The sequence below is a fragment of the Hemiscyllium ocellatum genome, chromosome 1, assembly GCF_020745735.1.
Source record: "Hemiscyllium ocellatum isolate sHemOce1 chromosome 1, sHemOce1.pat.X.cur, whole genome shotgun sequence".
Lineage (NCBI taxonomy): Eukaryota > Metazoa > Chordata > Chondrichthyes > Orectolobiformes > Hemiscylliidae > Hemiscyllium > Hemiscyllium ocellatum.
Window position 1 is genome coordinate 63008853 of NC_083401.1, and position 26725 is coordinate 63035577.

Sequence of the window (26725 nt, forward strand, 5' to 3'; positions counted from 1 at the left end):
TTCAGAAATAACCTGCTTATGGGTACTCCACCTGGCCCAATCTGCTCTTGATCTGATTGCAGCCTCGGTCCAAATATGAACAAAAGAACTGAACACAGGATGTCAGAATTTAATAACAGGAAATCCTTGTTATTACTGTACAAGGTGTTGATGAGGCTATACCTGTGTACAGTTTTAGTCCTCGTATTTAAAGAAAGATACACTGGCATTAAAAGTAATTCACTGCACTGGCCTTAATCTCTCTCCCACACTGGTATTGGTCTCTCTCTCTCACACTAGGCTCGATCTATCTCCCATGCTGGGCTAGATCTCTCTCCCACACTGGAATGATTTCTAGTGAATTATCAAGGGCTGCTAAACAGATTAAGCCTTTATGCATTCGAGATTAGAAGAGGGGAGGTCTTATAGAAAAAAGCAAGATTCGTAAGGGACTAGACCGGGTTGGGTTTGAGAAGATACTTCCATTTATGGAGGATTCTACAACAAGGGCACATAGTTAAAAAAAAGGGGACATTCATTCAAAACTGAGATGTGAAGAAATTATTTTTCCAGAAGATAGTGAATGTCTGGAATTCTTTAACCCAGAGAGTTGTAGAAATTAGATCACTGAAAATATTTAAACAGGAGGTAGATTTTTGAAATATCAGGGAGTTAATGTTGCACTGTAGCAGCACTTGCCTACTTGCGGAACGCTTCAGAGAACACCTCTGGGATGCCCGGACCAACCAACCCAACCACCCCGTGACTCAACACTTTAACTCTCCCTCCCACTCCACCGAGGACATGCAGGTCCTTGGACTCCTCCATCGCCAGAACATAACAACACGATGGTTGGAGGAAGAGCGCCTCATCTTCCGCCTGGGAACCCTCCAACCACAAGGGATGAACTCAGATTGCTCCAGTTTCCTCATTTCCCCTCCCCCCACCTTGTCTCAGTCGATTCCCTCAAACTCAGCACCGCCCTCCTAACCTGCAATTTTCTTCCTGACCTCTCCGCCCCCACCCCACTCCGGCCTATCACCCTCACCTTGACCTCCTTCCACCTATCACATCTCCATCGCCCCTCCCTCAAGTCCCTCCTCCCTACCTTTTGTCTTAGCCTGCTGGACACACTTTCCCCATTCCTGATGAAGGGCTTATGCCTGAAACGTCGGATTTCCTGTTCCTTGGATGGTGCCTGACCTGCTGCGCTTTAACCAGCAACACATTTTCAGCTCTGATCTCAGCATCTGCAGACCTCACTTTTTACTGTAGCAGCATGAAAAGAATGTTGAAGCTTGGGGCAGATCAGCCACAAATTTGTTAAATGTCAGTGTAGGCTTTAAGGTCTGAATAGTCTGCACCTGCTAAAGTTCAAGTTGTGAAGTGAAAATGATTACTCTTAACATCAAGGCATTTCACTCAATATGGCATCAAGGAGTCCAGCACAGCTGGAGTCAATGGGAATCAGGGGAAAACGCACTGCTGGTTGGAATCATACTGAGCACAATGGATGCTGGTTGTGGTTGTTAAAGTTCTAATTATTTCAGCTCCAGTACATCACTGCAGGAGTTCCTCAGGAGTGTGTCCGAGGCAACATTTCAGTTGCTTCAACAATGATTTTTCTTCCATCATAAGGTCAGAAGTGGGAGTGTTTGATGATTGTTGCACAAAGTCCAGCACAATTCATAACAGCTCAGATACTGAAGCAGTCCAGAAAGGTCTGGTTTTAGAATTGTTCTTGAGCTACCCAGACTCATATCCCCAGAGGATCACCCTCCAGAGCCGAAGGGCTCCATTGTCAACTTCATCAAAGATACCAATCCAGGGAGTAAACAACGATATAATGGGAGGGAGAGGTGCAAAACAAAAACTAACTGAGGGTGCTTTGGTGGGATTGATGGAAATGCTTTGTACATGATTTCTGATGTTTGTATTGCCTCGACATCTGTGTCAGGATGATGCCTCATGTCCATATTTGGATATGCCCTGTATCAATGCTGTGATGAGAGCCTGCTGTAGTATGTGGAAGCAAGGTGACCAAGTTGTATACAGAGCAATGACTTCTTCTGACACCATTGCACCTTGTCGTACAACAGCCCTGTTCTTTCCCAGCCTCTGCATCTAAACATCCTGATGTGAATGAGGCAGTTAGTGATGTTTGGGACAGGGAGGTGTACAGGAAACAGGATGAAGATGGGCAATGCATTAGGATGGTCAGGGATTAAGGATCCTGCCCCTATGTGTCCTGTCAGTGCATGGCAATGTTTATAATGCTGAGTCCCTTTAGAGAGCCTCACTTTGGTGGGTGACTTTATGTTTATGAATTATTTTAGAGAAACTGGTGTTGAGATAGCAGCCAGGAACAATTGTATGTTGTTTTTACAAGCAGAAGCATAGTTTATGTTCATTATAAGGAGAAATAAGCAAAGGATATTGAGCTTGCTTGAATTTAATTGAGTCTGCAAACTGCTGGAAGCTTTTCTTCATTCAATTAGTTTTAAATGCAATTGATTCTGCTAGAAATGATTGAAGATTGAACATGCCATGGCTTCTATAATGGTTAGATGTGCAGGAAATAGCACCTTTGTGTCATTGGAGCCACAATTTCACTACCAGTGATTTCAGGTGATGTAACTTAGAAGTAGAGTCCCGACAGTGTGGAAACAGGCCCTTCAGCCCAACAAACCCACACTGACACTCCAAAAAGTAACCTGTTCAGACCTGTTCCCCGACCCTATTACTCTATATTTACCCTAACTAATACAATTAACCTACCCTGAATGCCATGGGCAATTTAGCATGGCCAATTCACCTAACCTGCACATCTTTGGATTGTGGGAGGAAACCAGAGCGCCTGGAGGAAACCCACGCAGACACAGGGAGAATGTGCAAACTCCACACAGACAGTTACCAAAGGCTGAAATCGAGTCCCTAGTACTGTGAGGCAGCCGTGCTAAGCACTGAGCCACTGTGCCGCCAAATGGTGTTATTTGGTGTTACACAAGCAATAAAATAATCCCACTGTTCAGAATTTATTAGGCAAAACATTGATTACTCTTAGATTTTTAATGGTTACTTTGAACATTTACAGCTTTAACAGGGAAAATTTTATTCTGTTGCATTTTTGTTTAGATGCCAACCAGTCCTGGAAGGGTTTGCTTAAAAGCTCTTTTTTAAAACCTGTCTAGGTCTCAAAAACAATGGAACACTTAATTCTGGATTTGAAGATCATGCATGTAGATACTTACAAGTCCAAGCATCTATTCCAACGATATAGGTAGGAAGAAGGGTGAGGATGTAAGGCAGGCTTTCAGGGAGCTCGGTTGGAAGCTCAGAGTTAGAACAAACAGAGTTGTAGTCTCTGGTTTGTTACCCGTGCCACGTGATAGAGAGTCGAGGAACAGGGAGAGAGAGCAGTTAAATGCGTGGCTACAGGGATGGTGCAGGAGGGAGGGATTCCGGTTTCTGGACAACTGGGGTCCTTTCTGGGGAAGGTGGGACCTCTATAAAAAGGATGGTCTACACTTGAACCTGAGGGGCACCAGTATCCTTGGGGGAGGTTTGCTAGTGCTCTTTGGGAGGGTTTAAACTAACTCCGCGGGGGCATGGGAACCAGGACTGTAGCTTTAGGGTACAGGACCTTGAGTGTAGGGAGGTTAGGAATAATGCAGCGATCTCTAAGGAGGGTGCCTGTAACCAGAAAGGTGGATTGAAGTGTGTATACTTCAATGCCAGAAGTATAAGGAATAAGGTAGGTGAACTTGCAGCGTGGGTTGGTACCTGGGACTTCGATGTTGTGGCCATTACAGAGACGTGGGTAGAACAGGGACAAGAATGGCTGTTGCACGTTCCAGGGTTCAAATGTTTTAGTAGGATCAGACATGGGGGTAAAAAAGGGGGAGGCGTGGCATTACTTGTCAAAGACAGTATCACAGCAGTGGAATGGACGATGGAAGAGGACTTGCCATCTGAGGTAGTTTGGGCTGAGGTTAGAAATAGGAAAGGTGAGGTCACCCTGTTAGGTGTTTTCTACAGGCCTCCTAATAGTCCTAGAGAAGTAGAGGATAATATTGCGAGGATGATTCAGGAAAAGAGTGAAGGTAGCAGGGTGGTTGTTATGGGGGACTTTAACTTCCCAGATATTGACTGGGAGAGCTATAGCTCGAGTTCATTAGATGGGTCGGTGTTTGTACAATGTGTGCAGGAGGGTTTCCTGACACAATATGTCGACAGGCCAACAAGAGGGGAGGCTATATTGGATTTGGTTCTAGGTAATGAACCAGGCCAGGTGTTAGACTTGGAGGTAGGTGAGCACTTCGGGGACAGTGACCACAACTCGGTGACTTTTACTTTAGTGATGGAGAGGGATAATCGTGTGCCGCAGGGCAAGAGCTATTGCTGGGGGCAGGGAAATTATGATGCAGTGAGGCATGACTTAGGATGTGTGGATTGGAAAAACAGGCTTCAAGAGAAGAACACTAATGAGATGTGGGGAGTGTTCAAGGAGCAGCTACTGCGTGTCCTCGATAGGTATGTACCAGTCAGGCATGGTGTAAAGGGCCTTGTGAGGCAGCCGTGGTTTAGTAAGGAATTGGAGTCCCTTGTGAAAGGGAAGAAGGCGGCATATGTAAAGATGAGGCGTGAAGGTTCAGTAGGGGCGATTGAGAGTTATAAGGTAGCCAGGAAGGAGCTAAAGAGGGAGCTAAGAGAAGCGAGAAGGGGACATGAAAAGTCTTTAGCTGGTAGGATTAGGGAAAACCCAAAGGCTTTCTATAGGTATGTCAAGAATAAAAGGATGACTAGGGTAGGTATCGGTCCAGTCAAGGATAGTAGTGGGAAGTTGTGTGTGGAGGCGGAGGAGATTGGAGAGACATTAAATCAGTACTTTTCATCAGTATTCACTCAGGAACAGGACACTGTTGCTGATGTGAATATGGAATCACAAATAATTAGAATGGATGCCCTGGAAATATGCAGGGAAGAGGTTTTGGGAATATTGGAAAGGATGAATATAGATAAGTCTCCTGGGCCTGATGGCATTTACCCCAGGATCCTATGGGAAGCTAGGGAGGAGATAGCAGAGCCATTGGCCTGGATTTTTATGTCGTCGTTGTCAACAGGAATAGTACCAGAGGACTGGAGGATAGCGAATGTGGTCCCATTGTTCAAGAAAGGGAGTAGGGATAGCCCTAGCAACTATAGGCCAGTGAGTCTGACTTCAGTGGTGGGCAAAGTCTTAGAGAGAATGGTAAGGGATAAGATTTATGAACATCTGGGTAGGAATAACGTGATCAGGGATAGCCAGCATGGTTTTGTGAAGGGCAGGTCGTGCCTCACAAACCTTATTGAGTTCTTTGAGAAGGTGACCAAGGAAGTGGATGAGGGTAAAGCAGTAGATGTTGTGTATATGGATTTTAGTAAGGCGTTCGATAAGGTTCCCCATGGTAGGCTAATGCTAAAACTTCGGAGGTATGGCATTGAGGATACATTAGAGGTTTGGATTAGGAATTGGCTGGCTGGAAGGAGACAGAGGGTAGTAGTTGATGGATTATGTTCATCTTGGAGCGCAGTTACTAGCGGTGTACCACAAGGATCTGTTTTGGGACCATTGCTTTTTGTTATCTTTATAAATGATCTAGAGGAAGGACTTGAAAGCTGGGTAAGCAAGTTTGCGGATGACACAAAAGTCGGTGGAGTTGTGGATAGTGAGGAAGGAAGTGGTAGGTTACAGCGGGATATAGATAAGTTGCAGAGCTGGGCGGAAATGTGGCAAATGGAATTCAATGTAGCTAAGTGCGAAGTCGTTCACTTTGGTAGGAATAACAAGATGATGGATTACTGGGCTAATGGTAGGCTACTTGGTAGTGTGGATGAGCAGAGGGATCTTGGTGTCCATGTACACAGATCCCTGAAAGTTGCCACCCAGGTAAATAGTGCTGTGAGGAAGGCATATGGTGTACTGGGCTTTATTGGCAGAGGAATTGAGTTCCGGAGTCCTGAGGTCATGTTGCAGTTGTATAAGACTCTGGTGCGGCCTCATCTGGAGTATTGTGTGCAGTTTTGGTCGCCATACTATAGGAAGGATGTGGAAGCTTTAGAACGAGTGCAGAGGAGGTTTACCAGGATGTTGCCTGGAATGGTAGGAAAATCTTATGAGGAAAGGCTGAGGCACTTGGGGCTGTTCTCATTGGAGAAGAGAAGGTTTAGGGGAGATCTGATAGAAGTGTATAAGATGATTAGGGGTTTAGATAGGGTAGATACTAAGAACCTTGTACCGCTAATGGAGTCAGGTGTTACTAGGGGACATAGCTTTAAATTAAGGGGTGGTAGGTATAGGACAGATGTTAGGGGTAGATTCTTCACACAGCGGGTTGTGAGTTCATGGAATGCCCTGCCCGTATCAGTGGTGAACTCTCCTTCTTTATGGTCATTTAAGCGGGCATTGGATAGGCATTTGGAAGTTATTGGGCTAGTATAGGTTAGGTAGGATTCGGTCGGCGCAACATCGAGGGCCGAAGGGCCTGTACTGCGCTGTATCCTTCTATGTTCTATGTTCTATGTTCTATTCAGACTGGCCTAGAGATGGGTGTTGGGAGTGGATGATTACATGTAAGCGAATTTAAGGGAAATGTAACAATGACTGAATAAATGTGTAGAACACTTGAGGGGTTTAGACCATAAGACCATAAGACATAGGAGTGGAAGTAAGGCCATTCGGCCCATCGAGTCCACTCCGCCATTCAATCATGGCTGATGGGCATTTCAACACCACTTACCCGCATTCTCCCCGTAGCCCTTAATTCCTTGAGACAACAAGAATCTATCAATCTCTGCCTTGAAGACATTTAGCATCCCGGCCTCCACCGCATTTTGCGGCAATGAATTCCACAGGCCCACCACTCTCTGGATGGAGAAATGTCTCCGCATTTCTGTTCTGAATTGACGCCCTCTAATTTTAAGGCTGTGTCCACGGGTCCTAGTCTCCTTGCCTAACGGAAACAATTTCCTAGCGTCCACCCTTTCCAAGCCATGTATTATCTTGTAAGTTTCTATTAAGTCTCCCCTTAATCTTCTAAACTCCAATGAATACAATCCCAGGATCCTCAGCCGTTCCTCATATGTTAGACCAACCATTCCAGGGATCATCCGTGTGAATCTCCGCTGGACACGTTCCAGTGCCAGTATGTCCTTCCTGAGGTGTGGGGACCAAAACTGGACACAGTACTCCAAATGGGGCCTAACTAGAGCTTTATAAAGTCTCAGGAGCACAACAGTGCTTTTATATTCCAACCCTCTTGAGATAAGTGACAACATTGCATTCGCTTTCTTAATCACGGACTCAACCTGCATGTTTACCTTTAGAGAATCCTCGATTAGAACTCCCAGATCCCTTTGTACTTTGGCTTTACGAATTTTCTCACCACTTAGAAAGTAGTCTATGCTTTTATTCTTTTTGCCAAAGTGCAAGACCTCACATTTGCTCACGTTGAATTCCATCAGTCATTTCCTGGACCATTCTCCCAAACTGTCTAGATCCTTCTGTAGCCTCCCCACTTCCTCAGTACTACCTGCCTGTCCACCTAACTTCGTATCATCGGCAAACTTCACTAGAATGCCCCCAGTCCCTTCATCCAGATCATTAATATATAATGCGAACAGCTGTGGCCCCAACACCGAATCCTGCGGGACACCACTTGTCACCGGCTGCCATTCCGAAAAAGAATCTTTTATCCCAACTCTCTGCCTTCTGTCAGACAGCCAATCCTCAATCCATCCAAGTAGCTCACCTCGAACACCATGGGCCCTCACCTTGCTCAGCAGCCTCCCTGTGGCACCTTATCAGAGGCCTTTTGGAAGTCTAGATAGACCACATCCACTGGGTTTCCCTGGTCTAACCTACTTGTCACCTCTTCAAAGAATTCCAACAGGTTTGTCAGGCATGACCTCCCCTTACTAAATTCATGTTGACTTGTTCTAATCAGACTCTGCTCTTCTAAGAATTTAGAAACCTCATCCTTAATGATGGATTCTAGAGGTTAAGCTGATTGGCCTATAATTTTCCATCTTTTGTCTTGATCCTTTCTTGAACAAGGGGGTTACAACAGTGATCTTCCAATCATCCGGGACTTTCCCTGACTCCAGTGACTCTTGAAAGATCTCAACCAATGCCTCCGCTATTTCCTTAGCCACCTCTCTCAGAACTCTAAGATGTATCCCATCGGGGCCAGGAGATTTATCAATTTTAAGACCTTTTAGCTTTTCTAGCACTCTCTCTCTTTTGTAATGGCAACCATACTCAACTCAGCCCCCTGACTCCCTTTATTTGTTGGGATATTACTCATGTCTTCCACTGTGAAAACTAATGCAAAGTACTTGTTAAGTTCTCCTGCTATTTCCTTATCTCCCATCACTAGGCTTCCTGCATCAGTTTGAAGTGGCCCAATGTCTACTTTTGCCTGTCATTTGTTTCTTGTGTATTGAAAGAAACTTTTACTATCATTTCTAATATTACTGGCTAGCCTACCTTCATATTTGATCCTCTCCTTTTTTATTACTCTATTTGTTATCCTCTGTTTGTTTTTGTAGCCTTCCCAATCTTCTGATTTCCCATTGCTCTTGGCCACTTTATAGATCTCTCTTTTTCTTGAATACATTTCCTGACTTCCTTTGTCAGCCATGGCTGTCTAATCCCTCCCTGGATAATCTTTCTTTTCTTGGGGATGAACCTCTGTACAGTATCCTCAATTATACCCACAGACTCCTGCCATTAATGGTATATGGGAACACAAATATGTCATTGAACTCTTTGAACTTGGTTGATCATTCAATTAAATCATGGTTGATCTGTTTCTTATGTTCTTTTATTCACCTGTGAGAGTACCTTTTTAGGTCTACCCAAAATTAACTGCAGTTTTGGAAATTTAATTTGACTCAGAATCCAAAACATTTTGGTGTAGATAAAATATTACCTATCCACTGAACTTTGTGTGAAAGTGCTTCCTGATTTCATTCCTGTATGCCTAACTGAAGGAGATCTACAGAAAGGTTATTGACCCAAAAATCTTAACTTTGTGTCTCCTTGCCAAAATGTTGCCATATCTGCTGGATATTCCAGCATTTTCTGTTTAAATTATTAGTGACATATTTCCCTTGTTGTTCTGTTGAATATTACCTAGGAATCTTTCTCAGCCACCTGAGAGGCCAGATGGGAACCTTCAATTCATGTCTCATCTGAAAGCTCCTCTGGCAGAGGAGAGGTATATTAAAACTGCACTGGTGTGCAGACTTTGATATTAATCCTTGTTGAGGGTCTTGAGCCCACTGCGACCCAACTCACTTTTTAACTGAGCCATTGCAAACACTAAATCAGCAGTTTGTTATCCCCAGAAAGGTGGAACCACCAGAGGGTGTTATAGAACAGCTAGAAAAGGATGTTGACTGAGTATTAAAACATATGTACAGGAACTGGAGACAGCTTCCAAGAATGTGCCGCAAGTGAAGGTATCCACTATTCCTAAATGATAAGTGATTTCACAGTACTGCAACCCAATCTAGAACTTGTGGCAGCTCTTTGGTTATCTTCAACTGATAACCCCACAACTGAAGCCCTGTAATTCCATTTGTCTGATGGTTGTATGAAACTTGAATATTGCTGGAAAGAGAGTTATATTGTGGAAGCTTTTCCTCTTGTCCTCATCAGGCCAAACACAAGCACTTCAACTTCACAACAATCGTAATGGTTCGTATTACAGGAAGACTGCTTTGCAAGCTGGCTCTGTTTGGCTGAGGTGTTACCATGGAGAATGAAATGGAGTGCCACATAATCCTGTGTAATTCAAAAAGATGAAATGCTTGAACACATTCCTTTTGTTTGCACAGTCTGGGTCCCTGCTTATATTGTATGTTGCTTCTAGCAAGTAAAATGAGTCATATTCTGAGCTTGATTGACTTTTCTAAATTTGTTGGCTGGTGTAGCAATAAGCACACTCAGGCTTGAGTCAACTAATGCAGTAAGACTATGGTTGAGGAGCCAGTATGCATGCTTATTGAGCAGGAGATATGGTGTCCCATTGGGGCATCCTGCTTGTCCATGGAGGAGAGCAATTTTTATAAAAAGAATCTCACATCCTTGAGTTATCTTCAGTTTGTGACCTTTTGTATTATAGGAAATCTGAGTTGGATTATCAACCTTTCTTAAGATACTCCTACAATGGAATGCTAAAAGATTATACTGAAAATAGAGCAATGGAACACCACTTCCCACATCATTGATTTGGGGTCCTGAAGTTTGCTCCAAGCTGTTACATCAGCTGGGTAAGTACCAGAATGTCCTTGAATAGAGTGCTGTAGATTTACCTAATGTAATGGATGCCATCATTTTTTTCCCTCTGCGGATTGCCAGATCCCCAGATATGGTGAATAGGAAAAGTTACACTTATATATATCTATTCATTCTTCTGGCTAATGGTCATGTGCTTCCTCTCCATCTGTGACCCAACATATTATGGTGGAAGGAAACATAAATTGCAGTATAATGATTTTAGATTCCAAGCTGATCTCTGTTTTGCCATCGGTGAATCGTCTCATTTCCTGAGTAGATGAAATAAATTGAAGCTATTCCGTGACAGGAATAACTGGCTTTTTATATTCAGTGCTTTCATTTAATTGTAAGCATTTATTGTCTTGAACTGCTTAAATTTGCCCAAGTTCAACAAATGGCAATGCGATTTCAAACTGAAAGCAGATGAATAGCCACAAGAAACTACATGGGGGTAGAGAGAGGAAAGTTAAATTGTTGTGATAACATGCCACAGAATTATTATTGTTTCTCAGGGGAACTAAATTTGAAATAAGCCATGACCTGCTTTTATTTAAAAACAAGACGTAAATGTTGGTGCATTGCCAAGCTGCAGCTTTTCTTCACCACAAAAATGATAACTTCACAGGGTAAGAAGATCTGCTTTATCTTCAAAATGTTTCTCATTGTTGATGTAATTTTTATTTTTCTCCCTTCTCCTGGTGAAATGAAAATGAACTTACTGGCATGGAGAACCCATGCTAGGCCACTCTAATGCAGGGCCTTTATCTGTCTTCCTGCAGCACCACTGGACAAGTTTTGGGATATGTAGTAAATGTAATGTGCTTATGATTTGTTTCCCTTGATGATCAGAGTGATTTTGTTATCTTGGGGTCTGTACAATAGTTAGACTGAGAATGGATAGTCTCAGCGTAGACCTCTGTGTGCTCCACATTTGTAACCTTGCACAGAACTGCTGAAACATGCAGTTGGTAACAATATATATTCGCAAGGATTAAGTTCTAACTTCTATCAGTACCCACGCATAAAGTATTGCTATCATGTGCAGTTATCACAGCTCCTCCAAGCATTCATAGCTTTATAAGTTAACATTGACACACTATTTACCACCAAATTTTTACAGTGAACTGTTAAGTTTGATATGAGTACATACAATAAAACAAAGGAAATATCAAGAAACAATCTTTTATAGTAGTTAATGTTTGATGGTGAATTTGTGGTTTTGTGGAACATTAATTTTAAAAAATGCAACCAAGGTACAGAGGCTGAATGAAATGACTGTTTCAGTTAGTAAGAGCATGGAAAAGGTTAATGTAAAATAGTAAATGTGTTCTAACGTGTTGTGAGTTATAGGAGAACAGTGAGCTTTAAATAGGAATATTCCCCGAAGGACAAGATTATGAGGTCATCTTAGACAATAAGACCATACGAAATAGAAACAGGCGTAGGCGGTTTGGCCTCTCGAGCCTGCTCCACCATTCAACAGCATCGTGGCTGATTTGACATTCCTCACATCCATTTTCCTGTCTTTTTCCTGTAACTCTTGATTTGCCCTACTAATCAAGAATCTGTCTATTGCAACCTTAAATAAACACAAGGAGTCAGCCCTCCACAACTCTCTGTGGCAAGGAGTTTCAGACCCCCAACCCTCCGAGAGGAGAAATTCCTTCTCATCTCAGTAACAAAATGGTGCACCTTTATTCTGGTCTTAGACTCTCTCATGAGGGAAAACATCCTCTCAGCATTTACCCTGTCAAGCCCCTTGAGAATCCTAAATGTTTCAATGGTATCACTTTATTCTTCTAAACTCCAGTGAGTAGAATCCAAATCTATTTAGTCTTTGCTCATAAGACAATCCTTCAGTACTAGAGATGTGGGCAGCACGGTGGAAGTGGGGCAGCACGGTGGCACAGTGGTTAGCACTGCTGCCTCACAGCACTAGAGACCCGGGTTCAATTCCTACCTTAGGCAACTGACTGTGTGGAGTTTGCACGTTCTCCCCGTGTCCTGCGTGGGTTTCCTCCGGGTGCTCCAGTTTCCTCTCACAGTCCAAAGATGTGCGGGTCAGGTGAATTGGCCATGCTAAATTGCCCATAGTGTTAGATGAAGGGATAAATGTAGGGGAATGGGTCTGGTTGGGTTGCGGGTCGGTGTGGACTTGTTGAGCTGAAGGGCCTGTTTCCACACAGTAAGTAATCTATTATCCTAGTGCACCTTCTCTGAACTGCCCCCAATAAAACTGTATCTTTCTTTAATAATGGCACCAAAATTGCTCATATTAGTATAGAGGTGATCTCACCAGAACCTACTCTTATAATCCAACTTCCTTGAAACAAGGACCAATGTTCCATTAGTCTTCCTGATTACCCACTACACTTGCCTGATAGCTTTCTGCTTTGTGCACAGCTACCCCCAAGTTCTTTTGTGTTAAGACTTTCCTCCAGATTTTTTTCCATTCAATTAATAATCTGTTCTTTTGTTCTCCCTTCCAAAATGAACATCACATTCTCCCACACTAAATCCATTTGTCAAATGTTTGGCCTCTTTTTAAAATCTAACTATCTGTAAATTGTTTGTAACCCTCTCACAACTTGCTTTTCCACTTACTTTTGTGCCATCTATAAGTTTGATTGAAGTACACTCACTTCCTTCCTCCAAGTCCCACAGATGCTCCTTATCCTGACATGCGTTTGCTGACCAGAGGAGGTTTACAAGAATGATCCCAAAATGAAGGGCTTGTCATATGAGGAGCAGTTGGGAACTCTGGGTCTGTACTTGATGGAGTTTAAAAGGATGAAGGGGGATCTGATTGAAACTTACAGAATACTGAGAGGCTTGGACAAGGTAGACTTGAGGATGATGTTTTCACTAGGTGGAGAAACTAGGAATTGAGGATACCACCTCAGAGTGAAGGAATGACTCTTTAGAACTGAAATGAAGAGGAATATCTTAAGCCAGACAGTGGTGCATTTGTGGAACTCAATGCTGCTGAAGTCATTTAATGTATTTAAGACAGAGATAGAAGATAAATTCTTGATGAGCAAGGGGATCAAAAGCAGGGAAATAGGGTTGAGAAACATATCATTCATGATCGAATGGTGGAGCAGACTTGATGGACTGAGTGGCCTTCTGCTGTTATATCTTATGCTCTTAAGTTTTCTGAAAAGCACTAGTGATGTTTTGGTCTCTGAACAGAACACATGTACCAGCAGCATGCATTGGTATCAGTGGGCAATGCAGGAATACCAAATCATTCAGCACAGTGTTGTGTTGTGGCAATATCACCGGACTGGTAATTCAGATCCTCAGACTAAGGATACATTGGCTTGAATCCCAAAAGCAGACGTTAAATGTTTAACTTAATAAAAATTGAAATACAAAAAACAAGGCTAATGGCAATAATCTAACTATTATTGATTGTCATAAAACCCATCTGGTTCACTAATGTTCTTTAGGGAAGGAAATCTGCCATCCTTACTTTCCATCAACTGCCCTTTTTTTTATTCTTATAGACGCGCGCTTTGCTGGCAATTCCAGCTTTATTGCCAGCCCCTCATACAACTACGCTACATGTGACTTGAGATCCACAGCAGTATGGTTTTTTTTATTACCTGTCCTCTAAAATAGCTGACTATGTAACTCAAATCAAAGGTATTTAGGGATGTGTGATAAATACTGGCCCAGCCACTGATGCGAATAACCTTTTATGAATGAATAAATATTAAATCATTGTATTATATTTTAAATTTTTAATATTTGTAAACATCACTGAAAGACCAGCATTAGTTGATCTTTAATTTTATTTTTTGCAAAAGAGATGGAGATTTCACTAGCTAGGTCAACGTTTATTGCCCATGCCTAATTACCCTGGAGAAGGAAGTGGTGAGCTGCCTTCTTCAACAGTCAAAAAATATGATGCTAGAAAAGCACAGCCAGTTAGGTAGCATCCGAGGAGCAGGAGACTAGATATTTTGGGCATAAGACCTTCATTAGGAATGTGGGGGTGGGGTGAGGGAGCAAGGGGGCTGAGAGACAAATAGGAGGGGGTGGGGCTGTGGGGAAGTTAGCTTGGGAGGCGATAGGTGGATGAAGGTGGGGAGCAATGCTGATAGGTTGGAGCGGAGGGTGGCCAAATAGGTGGAAAGGAAGATGGACAGATGGGACAGCCCGAGAGAGGGGTCCCAAGGATCATAATTTCCCCTCCTGTGTGATCAACAATGCCCTCCAGCACATCTCCTCCACTTCCCACACCTCTGTCCTTGAGCCCCATCCCTCCAACCACAAGAGGGATAGAATCCCCTGATCCTTACCTTCCACCACACCAGTGTCTGGATACAATGCATCACCTTTCGCACGAGATGGCATCAATTCAGTCATCAATGTAATGGAGGAAAAGGTGGAGAATGGTGTCGGTATAACTGCAGAGGATGACTACCCCTTTAGTCTGGAAGAAGTGGGAGGACTTGAATAAGAAGTTGTTGAGGATGAGGAATAGTTCAGCCAATCAAGTGAGTGTGTTGGTGAAGGGGTACTGGTTGGATCAGAGGGAGAGAAGAAGTGGAGAGCTTGGATGCCTTTGTCATGGCTGATGGACATGTATAGGGACTAGATGTGCATGGTGAAGATGAGGCATTGGGGGCCAGGGAAACGACAGTCATGGAGGAGGATTTGGTGGGGTAGGTGGTGTCCCGACAGTATGTGGAGAGTTCCTGGACCAAAGGTAAGAGGATGCTGTTGAGATATGAGGAGATAAGTTCAGTGGGGTAGAAGCAGGGTTAATCAGGGCAGCAAATGTGTTGCTGGTCAAAGCACAGCAGGTTAGGCAGCATCTCAGGAATAGAGAGTTCGACGTTTCGAGCATAAGCCCTTCATCAGGAATAAGAGAGAGAGCCAAGCAGGCTGAGATAAAAGGTAGGGAGGAGGGACTAGGGGGAGGGGCGATGGAGGTGGGATAGGTGGAAGGAGGTCAAGGTGAGGGTGATAGGCCGGAGTGGGGTGGGGGCGGAGAGGTCAGGAAGAGGATTGCAGGTTAGGAGGGCGGTGCTGAGTTGAGGGAACCGACTGAGACAAGGTGGGGGGAGGGGAAATGAGGAAGCTGGAGAAATCTGAATTCATACCTTGTGGTTGGAGGGTTCCCAGGCGGAAGATGAGGCGCTCCTCCTCCAGCCGTCGTGTAGTTGTGTTCTGCCGGTGGAGGACCTGCATGTCCTCGGTGGAGTGGGAGGGGGAGTTAAAGTGTTGAGCCACGGGGTGATTGAGTTGGTTGGTTCGGGCGGCCCAGAGGTGTTCTCTGAAGCGTTCCGCAAGTAAGCGGCCTGTCTCACCAATATAGAGGAGGCCACATCGGGTGCAGCGGATGCAATATTCGGGCGGCCCAGAGGTGTTCTCTGAAGCGTTCCGCAAGTAAGCAGCCTGTCTCACCAATATAGAGTTCGGGCGGCCCAGAGGGCAGTCAGGTTTGTGAATTTTGGGTAAGAGGAAGATGCAGGGCTGTGGAACTATGAAGTTAGAGGCCGTGGATGGAAGATTCCCATAGGTGATGAGATTGTGCATGATCTACGAGATGGTAGTTTGGTGATGGAAGATGAAGTCATGGTCAAGGGGGCAGTAGAAGGAGGTGTCCATGAGTTGGCACCTGGCTTCAGCAGTGTAGAGATCCATGTACCAAACTACAAATGCACCCCCCTCCCCCACCCTTGTCCAATGGTTTGATGGTGAGGTTGGGGTTGGAACGGAACTAGTGGAGGGCTGCACATTGCGAGGGTGTGAGATTGGAGTGGGTGAGAGGTGTGGGCAGGTTGAAGCAGTCAATGTCATGGCGACAGTTGGAGATGAAGCGATGGAGGTAACAGCCCTGCACGGAGTCGCCAAGTGGATGGAGTATGTTGGAGGCAGGTGAAGGGGTCCTTAATGGGTGGGCAGGAGCCCTGAAAGAAAACGTAAGCACAGTGGTAGAAGCGGCATAAGAAAAATTCAACATTGCGACATGTGTTGAATTCGTTGATATGAGAGCATAGTGGGATGAAGGTGAGGCCTTTACCGAGGACTGATTGTTCATCCTATTGTCCATGGTAGGACCTGACGTAGAGCTGGAGGTGGGAGTGGGGGTGGAGACTCTCACTGGAGTAGGTGCAGTCATGGTATCATGGGTGACATCATCAAAGGAAGAGACGCATACTGTGGGGGTTCTGGGGGGGGGTGCGGGGTGGTGGCAGGGACTATGCTGAAGTTGTGCTTTTGGTGGCATCCGTGGAAGCGGAAGTGACATTCCTTACGACATACACAATGTCTTTGGCAGTAGTGTGTTCGTTAGCAATATTCCAGTGAGTGGCGTTGGTGGGGGCTGAAGTTGCTAAGGCAGCAGCAACTATGAGGGAGGAAGTGATGTAACAGGTCGTCTTCGTGATGGTTTCAGTGGTGGTGGTTCTGGCGGCAATTGCGGAAGCAGTTGTTTTGGTGGCATTCATAGAGGCATGGTCCTGGTGGTGATCGTGAAGGCAATGTCATCAGCGTTGGCGTGGGGCAGCGGGGGCAGAAGTGGCATCATCATTTGCCGTAGTGATTGTGGTTGTAGTGGCCTCATGGCTACTGGTGTCAGAGAAGTTGCAGAGGCAGGGACAAGGTTCTGGAACGATTGAGGAATCCTAAGCTTGGAGGTAAGTACGTGTAAGTTTGGTCTACTTACATTCCTCAATGTCCGATAAACTGGAGGAAAAGTGTTTGTTCAATAAGGGGATTCTTCTAAGGATGAAGAATAGTAGGCATCCTTTGCAGGTCTGGGAGAGTGTGGCCCTGAGCTGGGGCAGGGCTGACTGCAGAGAGAGTAGGTAGCGGTGCATGGCTGCGATCGTTTAGCGGAGGATCCAGAGGGAGGACTGTTTCTGGAGGCGATAGATTTGCAGTAGGTATTGGTTGTCCTGGTTAGATCCAAACTATGAATGTCGTCTGGAGTCCATGCGGGATCGGTTGGTTCTGTAGACAGCGCTGAGGAAGGAGATGTGGTAGCGAGTCTGCTTCAGAACATGGCTGAAGAGCTTCAGGGCAGTGAAGACGGCCTGGGGGATGCAGTGGGCGAAAGACTCACTAAGATCCTTGTGGAGGGAGGAGGAGAACTTCTTCAAGGTACGTATCCTTGAAAGAGGCTTCACAGTAAGGTTATACCCCTCCACCAACACACTCACTGGATTGGCTGAACTGATTGTTATCCTCAACAACATCTCCTTCAAATCCCCCCGCTTCCTCCAGACCAAAGGGGTAGCCATGGGCACCTTCATGGGTCCCAGCTATGCCTGCCTCTTCATCGGGTCCATCTTTTGCTGCTACACTGGGCACCATTCCCCACCTTTTTCTCGGCTACATTGATGACTGTATTGGCAGCACATTGTGCTCCCATGGGGAGGTTGAACAGTTCATCAACTTCACAAACACCTTCCAACTCAATCTCAAGTTCACCTGGACCATCTTGGACATATCCCTCCCCTTCCTGCACCTCTCATTCTCCATTTCGATGACCGACTCAACATGGACACTTACTTCAAATCCACCAACTCCCATAGCTACCCAGACTACACCTCCACTCACACCCTGTCCTGTAAAAATACTATCCCTTACTCTCAATTCCTCTGCTCCTGCCACATCTGCTCCCAGGAAGGCCAATTCCACTCCAGAACATCCTACTTGGCTTCCTATTACAAGGACCGCAATTTCCCCTCCCACATAGTCAACAATGCCCTTCAGTGCATCTCCTCTACTTCCCTCCCTTCTACTCTTGAACCCCACCCCTCCAACCACAACAAGGAGAGAACCCCTGGTCCTCACCTTCCAACCCACCAATCTTTGGATACAATGCATCATCCTCTGCCATTTCTGCCACCTACAGTCAGACCCCATCATCAGAGATATTTTTCCCTCCCCAACCCTAACAGCATTCCACAGAGACCATTCCCTCTGTGACTCCCTTGTTAGGTCACATGTCTCCACCAACTCACTCTCCTCTCCCAGTACCTTCCCTTGCCACCACAAGAGCTGCAAAACCTGTGGCCACATTTCCCTCCTCACCTCCATCCAAGGGCCCAAAGGATCCTTCCATATCTGGCAGAGGTTTTCCTGCACCTCCAAACATCTCATCTACTGTGTCTGTTGCTCTTGATGTGGTCTTCTCTACACTGGAGAGGCAGGACACCAACTTGTGGAGCTGTTCAAGGAACATCTCTGGAACGCATGCACTAATCAACCCCATAGCCCTGTGGCCGACCACTTCAACTCCCCCTCCCAAATCGCCAAGCACATGCAAATCCTGGGCCTCCTCCTCTGCCAAATTCTAGCCATCCAACGCCTGGAGGAGGAACACTTCACCTTCCGCCTTGGTACCCTCCAACCACATGGCATCAATGTCAATTTCACCAGTTTCCTCAACTCCCCACCTCCCATCTTATCCCAGATCCAACCTTCCAACTCGGCACTGCCCTCTTGAAGTGTTCTCCTTGTCCATCTTCCTTTCCACCTATCCGCTCCAGCCTCCACTCAGACCTATCACCATCATCCCCCCACTTTCATCTACCTATTGCCTTCCAAGCTACATTCCTCTCAGCTCTACCCCCACTCCCATTTTTCTCTCAGCCCCCTTGGGGAGCCCCGCAGCAATCCTGATGAAGGGCTTATGGCTGAAATGTTGATTCTCCTGCTCCTTGGAGGCTGTCTGACTGGCTGTGCTTTTCCAACGCTGCACTTTTTGATTCTGATCTCCAGCATCTGCAGTCCTGACTTTCTCCTGCCTTCTTTAACAGCTGCACACACTGGGGTGTAGAGATATTAGAAAAAAAGCGTTTCAGGTTTTTCAGTAACAATGATAGTGTGTTGAAAATATTACTTGTGATATTTTCAAGTTGGGATGGTATTTGACTTGGAGGGAAACTTACCGATGGTGGTGTTCCCATGTAGCTGCTGCCCTTATCATGTGAGATGATCAATGTCTCAGGTTTGAAAAGTGCTGTTGAAGGAGCCATGGTTAATTACTGCAGTGCACCATGTAATCATACACACTGCTGCTGCTGCTGAGTGCTGCTGGTGCTAGAGGGAGTGAATGTTGGAGTACAATACTTGTCCTGAATGCTGATGGTCTTAAAGAACAAAGAACAAAGAAAATTTACAGCCCAGGAACAGGCCATTTGGCCCCCTCAGCCTGAGCGGATTCAAATGTACTGTTTAAACCTGACGGTCAATTCCTAAACACCTGTATCCCTCTACTCCCCACCTACTCATGCATTTGTCCAGATGCATCTTAAATGAATCTACCGTGCCTGCCTCTACCACCTCTGCTGGCAACGTGTTCCAAATGCCCACCACCCTCTGGGTGAAGTACTTACCGAGTGTATCCCCCTTAAACTTTCCACCTCTCACCTCACCTTCTTCAATATTGTTGGAACTGCACCCATCTGGCTACATGGAGAGAATTTCATCATATTCCTGAATTGTGCCTTGTGATGGTGGGCAATATTTGGTGCATTACTTATCACAGAATTCTTAGGCTGTGACCTTTAGCTAAATTGCCCGTAGTGTTAGGTAAGGGGTAAATGTAGGGGTATGGGTGGGTTGCGCTTTGTCGGGTCGGTGTGGACTTGTTGGGCCGAAGGGCCTGTTTCCACACTGTAAGTAATCTAATCTAATCTAATCTACATATAGGGAATATCCAGTTCAGTTTCTGCTCAAGGATAGTGACAAAATTCAGCAATGGTTATGTTAATAAATGTTTGAGGAGAAAGTTAGATTGCCTATTGCTGGAACTGGTCATGGCCTGGCATTTATTTGGTGCAAATATTACTTGCTATTTACTGGGCCAAGTCTGAATGTTGTCCGAGTCCTGTGTCACTTGGACACACAAAGAGTCAGGAGTAGTGATGAGCATTGTGCAAACATCAGTGAATACCTCCAATTCTGACCTTATGATGGAGGGATGGTCGTTGATGAAGATTATTGGGTCTAGAACATTATCCTGAGGAACTCCTGGGATAGTGAAGTCCTGGAATTAGGATGATCAGCCTCAAACAACCACAATCAACTTATATGCACGACATGATTCTGACTCCAGCCAGTGGAGAGTTTTCCTTTGATTCTCAATGATTTTAACACTGCTAGGGTTTCTTGCTATCCTATGCAGTAAATACTGCCTTGGTGTCATAGGCAGTCACTCCAATCTTACTTCTTGAGTTTAGCTCTTTTTCCATTAGACCAAGGCTGCAATGACATAAGCACTGAGTGGCCCTAAAAAATTGCTGTGCAAGCACTGGTTATTAGCACTGCAATGATACCTTGCATAAATGTGCTAATAATTTAGAATAGCCTGATGGAGCAGTGGTCACCCAGTTTAGATTTATCTTGTTTTTTTGTCAGTGGAACATATGTGGACAATTTTCCACATTGTCAAATAAGTCCAAGTTTTTTAAAAACAAGCAACTGAGAGTGCTGGAAATCTGAACCACAAACAGAAAGAGATGGAGAACTCAGTTGGTCTGGCAACATCTTAGAGGGAGATGCAGAGTTACTGTTTTGAGTATAGTCGCCCTTCATTAAAACTCTAACACATTCTCTTTGAGCCTCCATTTTGTAGTTGTGACTGGGAACAGCACTAATTTTGTTGCACACATCTTCAGTATTTTGTGATAGCCGTAGCCTTTTGCCGAATCAAGTGCTCTCAGCCATTTCTTGATATCACGTGGAGTGAATAAAACTGGCTGAAGAGTGGCACCTGTGGAGCTGTAAAACTCAGGAAGATCCTGTGATGGATCACCAACTTGGAGCTTCTGGACAAAGATGGTTGCAAATGCTTCAGCCTTCTATTTTGCAATGATTATAGATGGGGAGTGTGCTGTTCAATTGCTCTGTTTTTGGTTCTGTGAAACTGTGTACTGTTGAATCTCATTGCACTCACTTAATATATTTGTGGAGCCTCTTCTGCTTCGATGATGCCATGTGCCAGGTCTGCAGTACTTATCTCTCTTTGCTGCATGCTTCTTCTCCTGTTTGGTATTTAAGTAGTCTTGTTTTGTAGCTACAATCAGGGAATCATATTTGTAATTGAGTCAATCATATATCAGATGCACTTATATGTATGTTTTATTCTGATAATCTTGCTGGTTACTATCTGTTCCTAAGCTGACTGATTTTCCAGTCCATTTGAAGTTGAGAAAGCAAAGTTAAGTGATTGAAAGCACATATTGGGAATTTTCCATTTTTTAAAAGTCATTCTTACGATGTTGGCATTGCAGTGTAGATCAGCAGCTATTGTCCTGGAAAATGTAGTTTGCAGTCCATGGGCTGTAGGGGCACTCACAATGGTGTCAGGAAGGAACTCAGACTTTGAGGCAGAGACATGGTGACATTACAATACTTGGAGGTGATTACCATCATGAATAGTAGCTTTAGGAAGAACAGAAGTTTTTTTTTGTAATTAATTCATGCATAAAGGTAATTTACAAAATTGTATTTTTGATGAAAAAGGCTGTAAGTTTCCCAACAGATAATCAGAAACTACAATGATTCTTTCTTTTGAACTAATTTGGTTTAAATTCTTATGATTGCTTCAGGGACTCTGGAATCATTCAAAGCAGTGGTGACCTTGCTATAAAATATGACTTCGGCTTTACCCCCTGGAGATTACCCAATTCTATGATTGCCTTGCTGATGCAGTGCAAGCAGGCATTTACTTTGACATGTTAGGCAATATTTTCTGAAGACATGAAGGAAGTGGGAATGACGGGCAAAGATGAAAATATGCACAACTTACCTCTTCATCTTCCAATACAATGAGCATATACAGAGTTATTATAACTTGCTGAATTATATCACAGCAGCTTCCAATTAATGAGTGAGGCATGAAAAAGATGGTCCAAAATATTGCAAAACAGAAGTTGGCATGAAGCCGAGTGATGTTCATGCGACCAGAAAAGGGATGTTTCTGTTCTTCAGTACTACCATTCTTTCTAGATACTTAACATGCCCATCATTAAGAATACATTTATCTAAATGATCAGACCAGTATGATTTTAAATGACTACTCCATGGGTTTGACAGACTTGTGAAAAGCTCTATAAACATCACTGGGGCTTAGAATTCCTGCAGGCCTTTCTCCCAATTGTCCACTATAACTGGCGGAACGTCGATGGGATTTACATCTTTTCTGCAAGGTTTCCAACCCATTTTTACCAAAGTTATAGTGGATCCTCTGTGAAAATTTGATTCTCAAGCGGTTTTACTCAAATTGAGATCATCTTGAGGGCCTGACTAGGGACAATGCACAAAACATAGAGCAGCTTCTAGCACTGAGATTGGAGCTTCATTGAAAGATGGCACATTGTAACATTGTGCGAAATGTAGGGAGCCTTCTGTCAAGTCACCTGATTGGGGTGACCCTGCACGAATAAATGGCAACTTCCCTTAATTTTCTTACACAACACCCCCACCACCAAAGTCCATAAGTCTGTGTTTCTGCTGGGTGCTGATTAAAATCAAGCCTTAAAATCCTTACTCACACTGGATTGTAGAAATAGGATGTATAGAATTATGTTTAAATTTTGGAAACTTAAGATTGATATTCTCGCTGAAACATGTCAGCAGGGATCAATTGGCAGAGCAGAAACAATGGGCCAAATGGTTGAATTTTGATCCCATAGCTTATGCTGTTATGGTCTTCTGACATTACTGATGAAATAGTTATGGTATCCACTTCCAGCCCATCTTCATTCTCATGCCAAATAGTTATAAGTCAGAGACATTTATATTTTGGGATTGACTTAATTCAGTGACACTGACTCATCGAAAATTCAAAATTTCTTTGATTTTCCAAAAGCTAGTCCTTTTTGCTTTCCTATGTTTGTGTTTTGAATGGGGACAGACCTTGTTTTGGTTTCTTTGTGTAATCAAGATCAATTGCAATAGTGCTCAGAATAACCATGGAGACAGACTCATGATTTATTCCAGATGTGCTCACAATCCAGCTAGAGATAGAGCACACTAAATTGATCAGCCAACAGGAAACACATTTGTAGGACAGGATATGGGATGTCAGGCCTGTATGTAAGTGTCATATTTATCACCCTAGCTAAGAACAGATGGAAGTCAGCTTCACAAATTGGCTTATTGTACTTGTCTGACATTAGCCATCACAACCAAAGCCAACAATTTCTGGACCAGGTAATAAACGTTATCATTATGACTCTGTTTAATAGATGTGGCTGGAATATTCAGGTAGAATTTATTTTTATAGATGTAATTACAGAAGATTTTTGAAAAGATGGTGAGTCAGGAAAAGAGCACTTCTTCTAGAAACATGCCAAGCGACAGATTAATTTATTACCACAAACATCAGCTGATGTTATGAAGTTTCTCAAAATCCTTTTCATACTAATCAGCATAGCCTCAGTCACTCCGACACTCGGTGTAAGTCAGGAGACAACTAGAATGTTATTGAAAAGGATAATCACCTGCTCTCATTTCAAAGCCTGAAATGTTTGACTGGAACATGCTCTTTATATTTTACAGTATTTGTTTTGGCTTTTTAGACAATTTTAAAGCACTTGTAGTGGTTGGACAATCTTCTAAAATCTAATGGGAATTCTGGTAATGAAAATCACAACAGGCAGACCTATTCTTGTAATTGCTCTATTTATGAAAACTGGCATTTACTATCACTATTGTGTCTATTCACAATGTTCAAATCTGCTGTTAGTTTGTCTGCTCCACATGTTAATTTCATTCCAGCTACAGGGAGAAAAACTGGAGTAAAAAGAGGAAACCACCAAGGAACTGCAGCTGCAACAAAAATTCAAATAGAAGGGGATATGTTCCTGTACAACCAGAATAACATGCCCACCGTTCTGTAAACAGAGCCTAGTGCCTTGTGCTTCTCTAGGGTGGCTCACATAGGCATGTAACAAGACCTGAGTCCTGCTGCCATAGTGTGGCTCACAACTTTTTTATACTTGTTTGTGTGCTGTGAGAGCTTTAGCTAGGCCATCCTTCACTGCCACTCCCTAACATCTGTGGAAAAGGTGGTGGTGAAATTTGACTCAATGACAGTGAAGGAAAGGCGATGCTATTCCAAGTCAGGATTGCAGTGGTGTTCCCATGTGTCTCCTACTCTTGTACTTTTAAATGGAAGAGACCATGGGATTGGCAAAGGAGGGATGGTCTGCTGCTGCAGTTCTTCATTTAGGATTTCTCTCCAGCTGCAGCAAGGAATATTATTTACTCCAGTCTCCAGACCATGCTTGTATTAAATATATGACTAATGCCTTGTTTGCTAACACTTGCATTATTTCTCCATGAACAGCAGCAGAACCAAGTAATCAAGTTCTCAAAAGGCTGAGTTTCCTCCAATCCAATAGCTTATTAACACTACCCATTTTAACTTACTGGCTCCTTCTAAAGAGTCCATTGTTTTCTTGAATTGTAACATAATGGTTCCCATTTGGTTAAAGTATAAATGGTGTGTTGTCACAAGTTCTGTCTCATGCTAATCCACTTATATAGCGACTGCTGTTAAACATTTACGTTTTTCTCCTTGACCGTCCTTCTACTCTTGGACCCTGTACAGGAGCTGTGGGATAGACTGCACAAGAAGACAAATAAAAATTGCTGAAAACATAATTATATTCATGAGAACCTTCATCAAGATGAGGGAGAGAGATCATATATTGGTATAGAGAATGATGAAGAATAATTTGATTGTGCTTGTCACTGATGGCATTATCTGCCTGATCTGTGCCATGTAACAAAGTCATCCTGTTGACTCTTATGGCACTGAGAGGTTCTGCACCAAGACTTGATGAAATCATTAAATGAATCACATACCAATTTTCATAACTAAAGGTGATGCAAAATTGCCAATGTTAACAGGCAAATGAGCTACTAAAGCTGATGCATTAGAATTTAATATGAATGAATGTTCTAGCTAGAAATAGGGTTCTTAAAACAGATTGGATGCAGAGTATTAGAAGAAATTAGGGATGTTTTACTCAAAACAATACCTTGCATATTTCAAAATTACTCCAGGTGCTGGATTTGTACCCTTGGGCTGTGGGGAGATCCAGATTATACCAATATTTAAGAATAGAAATATATCATTCACTTGGATTGTAAACTGGTTAGTTTGATGTCAATTTGTAGATTTGCTGTTGGAAAGGAAGCACAGTTTAACCAATTGGAAGGAGAAACAGTTAGAGAATTTAAACAAGTTTTCATTCAGAAAGGGAGTTCCTGTCTCACTAAATTACTTGCATTTTTGAAGAGGTGACAAAACTGGAAAATTGCCCAGAATTTTGTATTTCAATTTCCAGAAGCCTTTGATAACTGACCATGCAGAAAGCTATTAAGTAAGCTGTCAACCTATAATTTTAGTGAATAGTGAACTGGTTGTATGTTTGAAAGCTGAGGCAATTAATTAATGGAAGGAGCTCTGCATGGGATCCAATAATCCTTGGAGTCCTGCAGGCATCCTTGTTGGGCTTAACTCAACATCATCTTTAACTATGATTTAGGTGAAGCATCAAGCGATGAATTCTCAAAATTAATTGTCACACTAGATTGCTTGTCAGAATTAGGTATGTGAATGTCTCTTTGAAATTCATTTGAAAAATGGCATTTGTGTGATAGATGCCCCTCAGTGTAAATAAATATAGGTGAGGCATTTGGTACAGGCTAGTTGAAACCGAGCAAAGGCTACGACTACGGATGAATGGGCATTGCATAACAATCAACAGACAGGAGGGTTCCCTCCCAGTTGGGGAACACTTCAGTGGTTCAGGACATTCAGCCTCGGACCTTGGGGTGACCATCCTCCAAGGTGGACTTAGGGACAGGCAGCAGAGGAAAGTGGCCGAGCAGAGGCTGATAGCTAAGTTCCGTACCCATAGGGAGGGCCTCAACCGGGACCTTGGGTTCATGTCACATTACAGGTGATCACCATTGCACTACACACACACACTCTCACATACACACAGACACAGGTACACACAGACACGCACACAGACACCCACACACACCCTTATAGACACACACACTCCCAGACTCACACATGCACCCCCTCACAGACTTAAGACACTCTGCATTCACTACACACACACACACTTTCTCACACTCACAACCCCCAACCCAGACAGACACACACACACACACACAGACAGACAAAGACCCACATGCACACATATATTTTGTGGGGTGAATTTGTACTTGGAGAGTTACATTGCACTTTGCTCAAAAACTGCATACATTCATGTCGAACTCTGAGCTCAAAAACTGTATGAATTTATGTAAAACTCTGTTATCTCACTTTTTAGATTAGAATCAATCTAAACATCAGGTCAGAGACAGAGAACACAGGGGGCTATCACCATTGCTAACAGCTACTTTTAAAAAAAAGGGTTTTGTGAT

At 43.7% G+C, this 26725-nt stretch overlaps 1 long non-coding RNA gene across 1 annotated transcript in view; it reads left to right on the forward strand.

Annotated features, from left to right (window-relative positions):
- The first annotated feature begins 10199 nt into the window (after positions 1–10199).
- Positions 10200–26725, forward strand: part of LOC132818698 (uncharacterized) — a 105539-nt gene continuing 89013 nt past the window's right edge. Inside the window, exon 1 of the long non-coding RNA XR_009645013.1 lies at positions 10200–10296. This is a non-coding gene — a long non-coding RNA (uncharacterized LOC132818698). The remainder of the gene's footprint in view (positions 10297–26725) is intronic.